Genomic DNA, 9,567 nt, shown 5'->3' on the forward strand with positions numbered 1-9,567 from the left:
AGAAATCTGTTTTTACTGGTTTATAAATTAAAACATAATAGTATTAGTTGTTATTGCTATTAAATATGATGCATATTTTCAAAGTTAACAGTGACACTAATGGTGTAATCAAAAATGTCTACAATCCAGCAAGGCTTTATTTTCTCTGAGAGGGCAGTTTATTTCACTTTATCAATACCTACAAAATATGATGAACTTGTGAGCCATAGGGTAAAAAAAGACTGAAATTGTTAACCATAGTTTGACTATCTTATATTTGTCTATATTTATTCATATTGTTATAATCATTTTAAAACGGATGGCTGGACGGACGGACGGATGTTACATCAGCATATTGTATTTTACCAGCCACTGCTGGAGAATAGAAATTGACTTTTAAGAACAATACGGCTGTTTGGTCACATCCGTATCAGACTGCCTGTCCCTGCCTGATACACTGCTGTACTGAATGAAGAGGCACATTTTCTGTAGAAACAACCTAGTAAAACAGACAAAGCAGCCTTTGTCTTAAAACACTAAACGATAGACCTACTACCTTTTTACTCGCTAACCACATACATGACTCAGTCAGGCTCTACGGATGGTCAGAAATTGTGGGTTGTTGCAACTGTACTCCATGACCCCAAACCTAACTGCCTACCCGCTTAAATGGTAATCTGAGAGGGATTGAATGTAATCTCACCAATCCCCACAGTACGAATCATATATGATTTAAAAAAAAAAAAAAACATGCAATTCCGGCTAACCGTGTCATGTTCATAGCATAGATTGCAGTGACTAGAAAAAAATGTAAAAGGATTTTAGGACGAAAGGAAGAAAGACAATGCAAGTGCAATTCTTAACTGTTAGGGGACCTAAAAGAAATCACTAGTGATGCACAATAATGTATTTTTCAATCATTTCCTCCTCCTTCCAGCCAATAAGTGATAATGTCAAGCCGATAATTCAATTAAAATATCTATACAAAGTTTTAAATTATACACAAGTGTAGACCTGTCCCGACGAGTCGACATAGTTGACCGCGCTATAAGATAACTAGTCAAGGACCTATTTGGTGCTGAGGACATTTTGATTTAATAAATGTTGCATTCACATGAGTAAATGACTGTCCTGTAGCTGTCCTATCTACTTATGATGGGCCCGCAACAACAAAAACAGGTCGCACTTCCACGAACAGGCAGTAGGATTTTCCTTCCAAGATCAACAGAACTGCATCAAATTTTAGCATTAGAAAGGCCAGTAAGGGTCTACTTACATCTTTCAAAAACTAAGGTTGTATTCTCCTAGGCTTTCAAAGCTGTCATCGCTAAAATGTGAAAACATTGAAGCGATCGAGGCGCCGTGGAGAAGTTCTTCTGCTTGACTCTCACAAAAGATGTCCAAATCCTTGCAGAAGGTTTTTTGGGCCAATCATACAGTCTCGAGCCTTCGTGTGAGCAATTCATCGCTACACATTGAGATGGCATGATGAATCTCGCGACTAAAACACAGAGAATGTTTGAAATATATGGCCAGGATAGCGTGGTACTATACTTCCGTGTTGGACTGCTGCCGAGGCCTCCTGGAAGTTATGTCATGTAGCGGTCAGCAAGTTGAAGTTAAAGTTGAAAGTCATGTGTCCCACCCAAACACTATGCTGTTGTAATATTTGAGGCAATAATTGAATGAAAACAATTTTTTAAAAAAACTTTAGACTGTCATGCTGGACAGTCAGTGATTTCCATCCATCCATCATCTTCCGCTTGTTCCGCGGTCAGGTTGCGTGGGCAGCACCTTTAACAGGGAAGCCCAGACTTCCCTCTCCCCAGCCACTTCACCCAGCTCCTCCGGCGGGATCCCAAGGCGTTCCCAGGCCAGCTGAGAGAAATAGTCTCTCCAGCGTGTCCTGGGTCATCCTCGGGGCCTCCCACATGTGGGATGTGCCAGGAACACCTCTCCGGGGAGGCGTCCAAGAGGCATCAGAACCAGATGTCTGAGCCACCTCAGCTGGCTCCTCTCAACGCGGAGGAGTAGCGGCTCGACGCCGAGTCCCTCCCGGATGACCGAGCTTTTCACCCTATCTCTAAGGGAGAGCCCGGACAGAAATTTATTACAGCGGAGGAAACCCATTTCGCCCGCTTGTATCCGGGATCTTGTCCTTTCGGTCACGACCAACAGCTCGTGACCATAGGTGAGGGTAGGAATGTAGATTGACTGGTAAATCAAGAGCTTCGCCTTTCAGATGAGCTCCTTCTTCACCACTACGGACCGGTGCAGAGTCCGCATTACTGCAGACGCTGCACCGATCCGCCTGTCGATCTCCCGCTCCCTCCTACCCTCACTCATGAAAAAGACCCCAAGATACTTGAACTCCTCCACTTGGGGCAGGATCTCATCCCCGACCTGGAGAGGGCAATCCACCTTTTTCCGACTGAGGACCATGGTCTTGGATTTGGAGGTGCTGATCTTTATCCTGACCGCTTCACACTCGGCTGCGAACCGCTCCAGTAAGAGTTGGACGTCACGGGTTGATGAAGCCAAAAGGACCACATCATCTTTAAAAAGCAGAGATTGAATGCTGAGGTCACCAAATCGGACCCCCTCAACGCTTCGGCTGTGCCTAGAAATTCTGTCCATAGAAATTATGAACAGAATCGGTGACAAAGGGCAGTGTTGGCGGAGTCCAACCCTCACTGGGAACGAATTCGACTTACTGCCAGCAGTGCGGACCAAACTCTGACAGGGACTGAACAGCCCTTACCAAGGGGCTCGGGTACCCGTACTACCGGAGCACTCCCCACAGGACTCCCCGAAGCACACGGTCAAATGCCTTCTCCAGATCCACAAAACACATGTAGACTGGTTTGGCGAACTCCCATGCACCCTCGAGGACCCTGCAGAGAGTGTAGAGCTGGTCCACTGTTCCACGGCCGGGACGAAAACCACACTGCTCCTCCTGAATCCGAGATTGAAACTCCTCTCCAGCACCCCTGAATAGAATTTACCGGGAAGGCTGCGGAATGTGATCCCTCTATAATTGGAACACAACCTCCGGTCCCCACCTCGCTCTGCCAATCCAGAGGCACTGTGCCCGATGTCCACGCGATGTTGTAGAGGCATGTCAGCCATGACAGCCCCACAACATCCAGAGCCTTTAGGAACTCCGGGCAGATCTCATCGACCCCCGGGGCCTTGCCACCAAGGAGCTTTCCAACCACCTCAGTGACTTCAACCCCAGAGATTGGAGAGCCCACCTCGGAGTCCCGAGACTCAGATTCCTCAAAGGAAGGCGTGTCGGTGGAATTTAGGAGGGCTTCGAAGTATTCTCCCCACCGACTCACGACGTCCCGAGTCGAGGTCAGCAGTACCCCATCTTCACTATACACAGTGTTAATGGTGCACTGCTTTCCTCTCCTCAGACGCCAGATGGTGGACCAGAATTTCCTCGAAGCCGTCCGGAAGTCGTTTTCCATGGCCTCACCGAACTCCTCCAATGTCCGAGTTTTTGCCTCAGTGACTGCCGAAGCTGGAGTCCGTTTGGCCAGCCGGTTAGCGGCCTTCGAAGTTCCACTAGCCAAAAAGGCCCGATAGGCCTCCTTCTTCCGCTTGACAGCATCCCTTACCGCTGGTGTCCACCAGCGGGTTCGGGGATTGCCGCCACGGTAGGCACCAACCACCTTACGGCCACAGCTCCAATCGGCTGCCTCAACAATGGAGGTGCGGAACATGGCCCACTCGGACTCAGTGACCCCACTTCCCCTGGGATAAGGGAGAAGTTCTGCCGGAGGTGGGTGTTGAAGCTCTTTCTGACAAGGGATTCTGCCAGACGTTCCCAGCAGACCCTCACAATACGTTTGGGCCTGCCAGGTCTGGCCAGCATCTTCCCCTGACATCGGAGCCAACACACCACCAGGTGGTGATCAGTTGACAGCTCTGCCTCCTTCTTCACCAGAGTGTCCAAAACATGTGGCCGCAAGTCCGATGACACAATTAGAAAAGTTGATCATTGAACTGCAGCCTAGGGTCTCCTGGTGCCAAGTGCATATATGGACAGCCCTATGTTTGAACATGGTGTTCGTTATGGACAAACCGTGACGAGCACAGAAGTCCAATAACAGAACACCACTCGGGTTCTGATCGAGGGGGGGCATTCCTCCCAATCACTCCCCTCCAGGTCTCACTGTCATTGCCCACTTGAGCGTTGAAGTCCCCCAGGAGTACGAGGAAGTTCCCAGAGGGGGCGCTCTCCAGCACGCCCTCCAAGGACTCTAAAAAGTGGGTACTCTGAGCTGCTGTTCGGTGCATAAGCGAAAACAACAGTCAGAACTCATCCCCCCGCCCAAAGGTGGAGTGAGGCTAAGCTCTCGTCTACCGGGGTAAACCCCAACCTACAGGCGCCAAGCCGGGGGGAAATAAATATGCCCACACCTGCTCGCCGCCTCTGGGCAACTCCATAGTGGAAGAAAGTCCAACCCCTCTCGAGAGGATTGGTACCAGAACACAAGCTGTGTTTGGAAGAGAGTCCGACTATATCTAGTCGGAACTTCTCTGCCTCACGCACCAGCTCGGGCTCCTTCCCTGCCAGAGAGGTGACATTCCATGTTCTAAGAGTTAGTGTCTGCAGCTGGGGGTCAGACTGGGTTGGCCCATCCCACATGTGGTGAGCCCATGGGAAGGGGAACCCACGTTGCCTTTTCGGGCAGTGCCCGGCCGGGCTACATGAGGACAGGCCCAGCCACCAGACGCTTGCCTTCGAGCCCCACATCCAGGCCTGGCTCCAGAGGGGGGCCCCGGTAACCCGCGTCCGGGCAAGGGAAACTTGAGTCCATTTATGTTATTTGTCATAAGGGGTCATTTTGGGCCATGCTTTGTCTAGCCCCTCACCTAGGACCTGTTTGCCATGGGTGACCCTGCCAGGGGCTTATAGCCCCAGACAACATAGCTCCTCAGTCAGTGATTTGCAGAATCAAAGCGGCATCAGCTTAGCAAAACTGCAAACGTCTAATTTTTATTATCATTAATTTTTTAATTGTTTATCCATGAAAATAGTTTTGTGATGGACATCAACTATGCACCGGTATGTTTTGTTGTCAAAAACACCCACATACTCTAGTATCTCAGTCTAACAACTGGGGAAACTATGGTGACGAGGGTAAAGAACAGTGTCATTGATAGGGTACAAACAAGAAAAACAAAGAAAGAGAAGAGAGTCTTGTGAATGACTAGTGTGCTAACTGAAAACTAACACTACGTACAAGGAATTACAGTGTGCTTTTTGGAAATACAACACATACTCAATTCCACATAAAGTCCTTGTGATGATACCTAAAGTATTATTTCCTACAACTGATACAATCCAGTGATTAACTTTGAAAACAATTTTAAATTGATGTTGTTCATGAGGTCTAAGATGCCAATTAAGATGAACGATGTTGGATAGTAGGACTAAAAATTGATAGTTTAATATATTGAATGAATCATTACAACACTACACTAGAACACCTCGATTTTAAATGGGATACTCAGGGGAACTTTGAACGGTGGCAGGAATGCATAAATTAGAATGTAATTGTATAATTATTAACACAGGCATCTCCCCAGTTTTAGATTAAATGCACACTAATTTTTCTCATTTGTTCATTTTTACTGCTCTTTCCTTTTCCAAAGTTACCACATTTTTGAAGAGGTTAAGAATAAAGCTGTCCCGACTAGTCGACGTGGATGATGATGGAAATGCGTCGACGAGCACACCATCCCGTCGACAGTTAATGAAGGGCATAGACTTCATAATGGTATTGACAGGTCAGATCGGTCATGCAATGTGTCTCGCATTCAAGTAGGTGGCGGCCCACATCAAGAGTTACTTTCACAAACACATGCAAGCAGCTATCTAACGCCGGATTTCTGCTGAAAAAGTACAAAAGCTGTACTGCATACAAACAGGAAGGATTGTCTCAGGAGTGATTTGTTTGAGGATTCAAGGTAATTATCATATTTTTCGTACCATGCATGCATTTTGAAACGTTGTGAAAAAAAAAAATCAGTGGGAGAAATTAGCCGCTACAGCATTGGCATAATAGTTCGCAATATTTAGGTAAAATAAATGCTAACTGCACATTCTACTGCTTTTAACCAAGAATCGAGACTGTTATACGTCCATATCTAGGGCAGCAGCAAGCTACATTTACTAACAGACTAGCATTGTATGTACTTCGACATATTTGCATAAAATAAATGCTAACAGCACATTTTTATGCTTTTAACCAAGAATCGAGACTGTTTTACGTCCATATCTATTTAAAAAATTGGGGATTTAAGCATTTATTCACAATAATTTTCACCGGAAAAGCCCTGTTTATATAAGGCGGATACTAACAGACTAGCATTGTACTTCGACATGTTTACGTAAAATAAATGGTAACCCTGCATATTTTTTTTTCCTCTTAACCAAGAATCGAGATTGTTTTACATCTATATCTATAAAGAATTCAGGGATTTAGTAATTATTCACAAGAATTTTCAGTGAAAAAAGCACTTTGTCTGTGATTCCACTTGGTCAGTTTTGACAGCCTCGCCAACAATGCAGGCCCCTTATTTATAGGCCCCGCACCCCGTGTCTCGTCAATACATTATGGAGTCTATGTGAAGGGTTGAAAAATATATGTATGCGTGGAAAGTTGAGATTGGCGGACGCTCGGGATGCAAACAGGGAAAGCGGCACAAAGCCAAAAAAGCGCACCAGAGTGGCCAAAGCATGGACTTATTTCAACGAAACAAAGGAAGGTACACTGTCATGGGCAGTCTCTCCGATGACAAACTTGCATACCACGGCAGCACGTCGGCTTTGAATGAACACCTGAAGCGCCGTCACTCAGTTGTCATTTTGGAATACGACAGGAGACAACAAGCTGGCAGATCGTAAGTCCATATATGTAACTAACTAACGACATTTTTAATTGAAGTTGCCTTTATGTGCATCGTATCAACGTGCATCATTAAGTTATTTTCACGTACTTCACTCCAGTGACACATGACATTTATTTAGCTAGTCTGCTGCTGCTCCCTAAAGATATAGGTCTCACAATCACTGAATGCAGATTGTATTTTTTAGAATGATGGGTTCTCCCGCTTGGGGAAAAACATTAAAAACATAAATAAATAAAAAAACACACACACTGAAAAAGCTGCTTACTATAGTCCATGGCTGCACTAATCTTACTTACTTTATATTATATCTAGGGCTGTCAAAATTATCGCATTAAAGGGCGGTAATTAATTTTTTAAATTAATCACGTTAAAATATTTGACGCAATTAACACACATGCCCCGCTCAAACAGATTAAAATGACAGTGTCATGTCCATTTGTTACTTGTGTTTTTTTGTGTTTTGTCGCCCTCTGCTGGCGCTTGGGTGCGACTGATTTTATGGGTTTCAGCGCCATCCATGAGCATTGTGTAATTATTGACATCAACAATGGCGAGCTACTAGTTTTTTGTTTGAAAATTTTACAAATTTTATTAAAACGAAAACATTAAGAGGGGTTTTAATATAAAATTTCTATAACTTGTACTAACATTTATCTTTTAAGAACTACAAGTCTTTCTATCCATGGATTGCTTTAACAGAATGTTAATAATGTTAATGCCATCTTGTTGATTTATTGTTATAATAAACAAATACAGTACTTATGTAAAGTATGTTGAATGTATATATCCGTCTTGTGTCTCATCTTTCCATTCCAACAATAATTTACAGAAAAATATGGCATATTTCATAGATGGTATGAATTGCGATTAATTACGATTAATTAATTTTTAAGCTGTGATTAACTCGATTAAGAATCTTAATCGTTTGACAGCCCTAATTATAACGTATTATTATGTATATACATAAAGTAGTATACTATAATGTTAATGCTACATATTTTTAATATGTAGGGTTTTTTTAAAGAATTGTTTTTAATCATGTTGGAAACGGGAAGTCACAGTGCTCTGTATCCGTTTACATTCCATTCTTTTGCTCAAGTTAATGCTATCAGCATTTGACCTCATTGTGTATTTGTGATTAGTTATTGTTATTTATGTGTTTATTTGTTAATTTTTTTTTGTCAATTGTTATGCGTCAACAAAAATGTAATCGCCAGATTACTCTAAAATAATAATAATAATAATAAAGAGTCGACTAATCGTTAAAAAAGTCGGCTGACAAATCGGGAGAAAAATAGTCATTCGGGACAGCCCTAGTAAAGATTGAAATGTAGCCTTGCAGTCCAACCCTTTTTGCAGCATCCATGTAGTGTAATCGTGCTCTTTCTGAACATAAGGCTTACGCTACACGATTCATTTCAAGTCAGTAAACAGGACAATATTTGATCAAATGCAATGTCTCAAAATATTTCATTCTTTCCATATGAACACGAGGACAGGTACAATTGCTTAATATCTCACGTAACGTAACGTCAGTCTATTAGACAGACATGGGTACAGACAGAATAATTGAAAACCTACTAATCCTAACAGATACCTGGATACAGGATGTGAGTGCATGCTTTTGTGTGTATTTTATTGTAGCCTATAAATCCAAGCTTTGGTTTTTATTTACTGTTGCACATACTCAACCCGGTGGTCGCCACAGGACCAGCAAATTACGTTTTATATAACCAGGCCTTTCAGCCTGCCTTCTTTATAATGAGGCGTCAGGTCTACAAAATACAGGGGAAAAATAGAAAAGCAGTCAAGTATCTTTCATACTAAGGTTTGATATCCTGTACATACACATCACATATTCGCCATTGAAAAAAAAAATATATATATATATATATATTTCGGTAGCTGGTGACATGAGAAAATAGATCAGAAGCTCCACGGCCTCGTCATTTTCAGCATGTGCGATTGCGGCATCACTGTAACAAAGAGGCACGAATACACGGATCTCTGCAGGAGACAGACAGAACCTCCCACCCCCCCCTCTACACGCCCACCTCTCACTGCCATTGTGGATGGGTTAACATTGTATACTACGATTACATATTGCTACTCCAACATATAATAATGTATAAATAGGCCACATCCATACTGCTAAGGCACCAGACCTACTTACTGTGTTAGCATCTATAGGACACGCATTCCATCCCAGGTTTCAAGTGATGGTGCAGAGCGACGCAGTAAAACAAGCTTTTACACGCAATGACATTACAGCGCGACTGGTGTAAATTGTAGAAATGAAATCACTTACGGTGCAGGTGTGTCTTGTTTTCTCTATCTGTGGCTGTCAGTCAGAGTAGGATTAAATTATCTCTCCACCTTTCTCTGGGTAAAAAAAAAACTGGTGCGAAGACTCAGAAATCAGACACGCCCACATAGCCGGTTTAGCCAACCAGAAGCTTTGAAGAAGAAGCCCGTCTGCAGGCTCTTCGGGTACTGTTGCCTTCAAGTACTATCGTAAAGACAGCAATTTCCCCAAATGTATTGGGTAACCTACACCATGAATTTATGAAAAGTCAGAATGTCATGTTTTTACTATGGTATGGTAAATTAAATAAATGAAATAATTCAGATTAAATTAAAAAGTAAAATGCAACAATTAAA

At 43.3% G+C, this 9,567-nt stretch overlaps 1 protein-coding gene across 3 annotated transcripts in view; it reads right to left on the reverse strand.

The window, feature by feature from the left end:
- Positions 1-9,355, reverse strand: part of LOC130929626 (microtubule-associated protein 4-like) — a 94,067-nt gene extending 84,712 nt beyond the window's left edge. For all 3 annotated transcript variants that reach the window (XM_057856951.1, XM_057856949.1, XM_057856948.1), the window contains exon 1: positions 9,215-9,355. The gene's annotated coding sequence lies outside the window, so the exon portion shown is untranslated. The remainder of the gene's footprint in view (positions 1-9,214) is intronic.
- Between the last annotated feature and the right edge of the window lie 212 nt (positions 9,356-9,567).

Source organism: Corythoichthys intestinalis, chromosome 14 (assembly GCF_030265065.1).
Source record: "Corythoichthys intestinalis isolate RoL2023-P3 chromosome 14, ASM3026506v1, whole genome shotgun sequence".
NCBI lineage: Eukaryota > Metazoa > Chordata > Actinopteri > Syngnathiformes > Syngnathidae > Corythoichthys > Corythoichthys intestinalis.